A 7,661-nucleotide genomic window follows, 5' to 3' on the forward strand; every position below is an offset into this window, starting at 1 on the left:
GTAATCGAACCAATCCACTTCTAGCTATAAAATATTCATCCAAAAACAGATTTTTATGTTGAGGCATAATTATTATAGAATTTAACATTCATTCAAGCAAATACTTATGTGTTTTCATTTTCCATTATCACATTCAAAATTTTTCTAATTCTCTATTAATTATTCATATGTCATTCAGTGGAACCTTTGGAAATCTGATTTAATAGTTCTTTGAATGAACAATCTGATGAAATTGAACGAGGAGAAGTCCAAGAAAAATTTGAACACTTCTTTTCAACTAAACAATAGACATACAAAACCAATCAGATTTATTTATTTATGATTGTCATCAGGTAAAATATGAGCAGCATTCTAAGATAATGATAATAATGCGGCGATCAAATGAATCAGTAAAGGACTATATTATATTTTATAAAAAAACATGAATCATAAAATAATCAAAATAGGAAGAAAATATAAGAAATTAAAGAAATATAACGAAATATAAAAGAAAACTAAAAGTAAAATTAATACCAAAATTGCCGGACAATATATTATCTATATTATCTATTGTTCTATTGAAAAAAATTTAAATCTGATTTATTAAAGTGGAATGCTTGCTTTCATACGCATTTTGCTATTTTTGTAATATGGATATACGTACTAAACTGATTACATAATAGAAAAAAGTAGATAAATAGTAAATAGAAATAAGATTTAAAAATATATTACAACATGATTTCATAATTGAAAATAATTACATCTTATTTGTATAGAATTCTTCTATTTAAAATTTTGAATATTCGAGATAAATTTTCTGTCATATTAAATACTAGTTAATAGCGTTAAAATTGATCTCAATCTTTTATTCCAGTTTTATGAAACTTTTTTTTAATGAATAATAACAGTTGTCTATTATTAAATGCTCAATTCCTTTTAAGTGAATTTTTATAAGAAAAGAATACATAATATGTATTATCTCTAATGCCACTATGTTAAAACTATGTTAGGTGACTAGGCTTCCGCCAAAGCCAAGCATTATATCGTGTTGTGTGATATATTTTTATTTATTGCAACAGTAGCAGTAAGAATGATATGACGTCACGTATTCTCTTGTGAAAATTCATCGGAATGAAATTAAGACATATGTCTCTCTCGTTATCATCGATTAAAGCTTTGAGTTTATTAGAATTTTTGGTGATACATCCAGCACAAAATGCATCTTTCAGATCAAAATTTCTATTTCTGAACTTTCGAAATCATTTTTTATATTGAATTGTCTTGTTTTTTTTTTTTTTTCTTAAGAATACATAATCGATATAAAAAAAATCACATAAGCAAAATTTAAAAATCATCATATATTGCTTTCTTTTTACTTTGATCATTATTGTTTTACATAATGTTGATCATTATTGTTGACAAAATGACAAGAAAACAAAATGTATATTATTATAAATGTAAAAATTTTTACATTTATCATGGGAATATTATATTCATTAAGTTTGAATCACAATAATTCTTTAATAAATTTAACAATCGCTATGCTAAATAGTGGAAAGATTTTACTTAACATACTTATTTTATGTATTTGTCTATTAACAACATTTTTATTAGTTTTACATTTACATTAAAATGAATACAGCAATGTTAATTAAATTTTGTCATGATTATGTCTTGTTTGAATTTTTTGTTCAATATAAATAATTTTTGTTACGAATTGTCTGTTATAAATAAATTTAGGTTTGATTAAGAAATAAAATTTATCATTTTGGGAAATTAATGTTACGTAAAATATAATGTAATGTCACAATTAAAATAAAATCCATAACATATAATTTCTTTTGATCTTTTTCTATTTAAAAGATTTAGGATCAAAAAAATAGACCTATTTTTAAAATTTATTATTTATTTTTTCAATTATCCATTAATATAAATAAAAAACTTATATTCATAGATAATGAATTATATTATTGTATTATTTATGTTATCCATAATCTTAACTATTTTATCAAATAAATTCTACATAAAATTTAGTAAAAAATTCATGATGATATATTAAAAAATTTTTGTAAAACATTTTTTATTATAGTATCTTAATGTTTACATAGAGAAAATATTATATTTTTAGTAAACGAAGTGTTAAACGAAGTCATCTTAGCACATAATACATAAATAGAGTTAAGAAAAGATAATTAAAAAAGGAACTTTTACTTTAATTTTAAATTATCTTTATTTTAATTTATAAAAAACATATAAATATATATATATATATACATATACAACCAAAAAATTTATTTATTATCGAAGATTTTGGATTTCTTGAAATTTTTGATTTTTTACTTATAATCTAATTGATGATAAGAACTGCGTTATATCGATTCATGGAATATTTAGAATTTTTATAAGAAATTTGTAAAAAATACACGAGTAAAAAGAGCGCGGAAATAAAATAACATTGTCTATAAAACTAAATTGAATCAATTGAAAATGCTCATGATTTTTTTTTTTACGAATATGCTTAATTTTTTGTTTTTTTCGATTGAACCATTTTCAAGATTTTGTTGTTTGTGAAAGAAAAAAAAGAAGGAATGTATAGCTTGCTTTTATTATCATTTCAGTTCTTGAATTTTTTTTCATTGTTACCTAAAGCGTTATTTGTTGTTTTTCATTTTTTGAAGTTTAAAATTTGGGAAAAATTACGTTATATCGAATCAGCGTTAAATACAATTTCACTATAATTTGCTGCAATAATGACATAAAAATCATGATTTTAGAGAAAATAATGAAATATTTTTTAGGACACATAAAAATTTATTAAAATTCCAAAATGGGAGTTCTTTCAAAGTTCACTCTAATGAAAACTTAATGAAAAATAAAAAGAAAGTGATCGTTTCTATAAAATAAGAAAATTGAATTTTTTGAATTATGTCATTCTTACAGCAAATGAACGATAATATGTATATGAAAAAAAAAAAAGAAAAATTTTTGTTTCCTAAATTAATACTTAAATTGCAAAGTTGTTGATATTATAACATCAAATTTCTAAATTATTATAATTATTATATATTATTGTATAAATATAAATTATTGTAATATTCAAGAAATATTTGTCAATGATTTGTATTTTTTGTCAGAAAAAAGTAGTTATATTTTATATTTTTATGAGATGCAAAGAATCATGGATTTATTATAAACTAGAATAAAAATGCAAACAATGATTGTAATGTTCAAAAAAAAATATACTTTAAAATTATTTTAAATTGTTTTCATACTTAGAACATGATAAAAATGATATCATCTGTGATAAAATAAATATTAATAATATGAAATCAAGGCAAACAATTATAATAAATGTTGAAACAATTATAATCCACGATTGACATATCAATGATAAATTTGATAAAATTGAATAATAAAAGAAGAAGATGAAATATATTCTTCTTAGAAAAAAAAATATTCAATTGTTGATAAATGAATACATCATTTATAATATAATTATCATATAATCTTAATTATCTGTAATGATTATCTATAATGATGAGATATTCGATATTATATTAATAATCCAATAATGTCTATAAGTAATATGATCATTACAGTAAAATGTATAAGTAAAACAAATTTCAAATGCTTTTTATTTATATTGAAAAATATATATATATATATTTATATAAATAATCATACTATTTGAATATTAATTTTAATAATTCAAGTTAAAAAAGAAATTTTATTATTCATTGATGAAAAGAATATAAGAATATAAGAATAAAGATATAGAACAATCACTATGTACTGATTAATCAAATAATATATAATTTCAATATTTTATAAATACAATGTTTTTATTTATTACAAAAACTATTAAATTATGGAAATATAATATATAGAATTATGGAAATATAAATTCTATATAAAATATAAAATTGTCAATAATTATTATATATGATGTTCTATGTATAAAAAGTATTTTTTAATGAAATTCAAATTGTATTGCTATATTTATAAATATTTTTATTGTGAATCTAATTAAAAAACATCTTCAATAAATTTTGACTTTTTTTCAACAACTTTTTATAATTATCAGAATGATGAAATTATAAACTCTTAGTATGAAGAAGAATTAGCATTTGAAAATAGATATTAGCATATAAAGAAATTTGTTGACAATAAATATGTGTGGAGTATTAATAAACGTATCATTAGAAATTTGACATTAGAAGTTGTTAAAACAAAGACTGCATAGCCACAAAATTTAACAATTTATCAAATGATATCGAATGGAAGTTACAGAAGATATAGAATAATGAAATATGAATACCAAAATTCAATTGATGAAAGAATCGCAAATATTGATTCATTTTGACATCGATGTGAAATACGAGAAATCAAACTATTGAAAAAATCTAACATGTTACAATTTCAAAAATATTTCAAATGATGATTACTATATTTTAAGTAAATTTAAATCCAACAATAACTTTTGACTTTTTATTTGAAAAAATATTTTCTTAAAATGAAGAAGATATTTGTTACATACTAAAATAATTATTTCTTATATCAAAAATCTTATCATCCATGGAACAAATAAATATATGGAAAGCAGAAAGATAAATAAATAAGAATTCGTTTATTATTTTATGTCTTATAGATATTGATAATTTATCAAATAATTTATTAAAAAGAGAATATTTGCTAGTATATTTGCTAGTATCATCTATAAGCAAATTTCCATAATTGACTGATAAAATTTCCAAGACATTATCATTCTAGAGTATTTGCAACAAGTATTTGTCGCAGAAATGAATTTCACAAATGGAAACAATAAAAAGAATGTTAATCAACTGTATATTGAAAGATATCTATGATCTTGAAAACTTTCTTAAATTTGATATCAATTATTATTAATTTCACAAATTTATAACTATAATATTCTTCAAATTTATAACTATAAAATTTATAACTATAAATATAATATTTATAACTATAATATAAGTTCCAATATTCTATTTACACGGATGACAACGATATTCTTTTATATTTCTTTATTTCTATATGAATGGCAACCGCATTTCATTAATCTTAACAATGAGATGTATTATTTTCTTCACGAAGCATTAATTAAAATTTAAAGTAATATATATTATTCAAATTTAAATGACAACATATGAAAAAAATGTTATATAATATGTGGATGTTGACAAACAAATATACACAAACGAAGAAATTATGATTGTACAAAGTATTGGAAATCATCATTGAAAATTTAAGATACAATATTTTCTTTTTATCATGGATTTGAATTGTCTGATATTCATTTCCTTCTGAAAGCTGTAAAAGTACAAGCTTTCATAGCTTCAAGAAGAACAGCTTTCATAATAGCAATAGCTTTATTTTTAATCATTAAAGATATATATTTGAAACATAATAAAAACCCTATTTATTCCAGACATTCCAATAATGGAAAATTGTCATGGTTATTTATTATATTAACAAATTTATTATTTGTGAAATAAATAGAAAGTAAAAAGATATATAAGAAATTCATCATTATCTCATATTTTTTTATTTATGGATATAATTTATCAAATACTTGGAGATAGAAAATATCTTTATATAAAATATAGATTATAAGATAGAAAAAGTCATTAAAAAACAGAAGAATCTTGTTCTATGTATGAAAATATGTTTTATAACTTATTATTTGAATAAATAAAAAAAGTTTTACTAATCAACTTTTTTATATTATATTTCTTTTTTTATTGACAAAATGTTTCTTGAATCAACAATTCAAATTTAAGGAAAAAATTTTACGATAATAAATTTGGTAATAGAATTCTTTCTTAAGGAAATATATTGTATATTAATATTAAATTAATATTAATATTAAATGCGGAAGATGTCAGTGAAATAAACATAGTGGTTAACATAATGGCAGAACTCAAAAAATTTTAAATTTACTTTTATCGAATACAAAACTTAATTAATAATTATGTTTCTATTTTTATATAAATTTAACAAAAATATAATAAAAATTTATCATAATAATTAATCAATGAAAAATTAAAATAAAATTAAATTATATATAACAATTAATAAAACTTATTATTTAATATTTGAAAAAAGAGACTTTTTAAAATTTTTTGAAATGTGTCACTGACAAGCAATGATATTAATAAATAACCAAATTTAAAAATTTATAAATTTATAAATTTTGAAACGTAATGTATAATAAGATGTTCGCAAATGAATAATATACCATATAATGATTAATAAGAGACAATTCGATAATAGCATATATCTGAAATTCAAACAAGCGCATTAAGTTCGTCGTTTATTTAATACATTCGAGAACGATGACGCGTCATAAAGATTTTCTATTGTATATGACAATTGACGCATAAGTATTTCTAAATAATGTGTAAGAAAAATCATTTTCTATATATTCGAATTTTCTTTTGTACACATTGTACAATATTGTTCATTGTTGGAAAAAAATTCTGCTGGAAAGAGTACTGATCAAAAGAATATTCGATCAAAATAAAAGATAATATGTATTTTCATTATTTATTATACATTTTTGTTTCTAATGTATTTATCAACAACATAGTAATCAGATTATATTATAGAAAAGTGCAATAAATCTATTGAAAATGATGAAATGTAACTTTTTACATGACTTCGTAATTAAAAATAATTACATTTTATTTATATAATAAAATTTTTCTATTTACTTTGATTTTTGAATTCGAATAGAAAGATTCTAAAAAAAAATTTCTGTAACATATGATATCAAAAGGCTAAACGTGATTTTCAAGAACATCAAAAATAGCTGTAAGCAAGCAAAGGACTTTTGACTCCTGTGCAGTCTTGCGAGACTTTTTTTTATGAACAATATAAGTATTCACATTTATTTTGAATGTTATTGCTATTTTATAATTATTTTTTGTATTTAAAACGAAAATCAATATCTGCCATTAGGAGTTTTTTTCGATTTTTATTTCGATTTCGAATGTATTAATAATTCAACATAAGATCAATATCGGCATAATTATAATTATTATTCATTAAGGAATATAATATTGTATAGCAAATTTCTGCATGAAAAGAATACGTGACGTCACATTATTGTTGCAGACGATACGACGTTGGTAGAAATCTAATTACTTGATGTATCTCTGTGTAATCTAGCAATAATGGTAGAGATAATATGATGTCATATATTCTTTTATTATGAAAAATTATTATAGATGAATTGAGTTATTTTTAGTCATAGAAAAGTATATCATTTGTGTTCGGTAAATCTAGCATCAATTTTTCTTCTTTTCTTTATTATAATTTTTTTTTAATACGATCTATTTTTTTTTCTTTTCTCTTTTTATTTATTTTTTTTTATTTTTTTCTTCAATTCTTTTCTTTTTATTCTTTATTCTACTTTCCATAAATATACTAATTTCGCAATGTTTTATTTTTTTTCAAAACTTTCTGCTTACTTTTCCAACTAATCACATTTCAAAAAAACATATTTTCCATCTTTTACTATTCCTCTATATTTTTTATTAAATTTTTTTCATTTGATTCTTTCTTCATCCTCACTTCATTTCCATCATTTCCTATCTATTATTATTTCATTACTCATTACTTTTTTCTTTTTTCATTTTTTTATTTTTTTTAATTACAAATTC

Source organism: Apis laboriosa, unplaced genomic scaffold, assembly GCF_014066325.1.
Source record: "Apis laboriosa isolate Shangri-la unplaced genomic scaffold, ASM1406632v1 scaffold53_cov140, whole genome shotgun sequence".
In the NCBI taxonomy this organism is placed as follows: Eukaryota; Metazoa; Arthropoda; class Insecta; order Hymenoptera; family Apidae; genus Apis; species Apis laboriosa.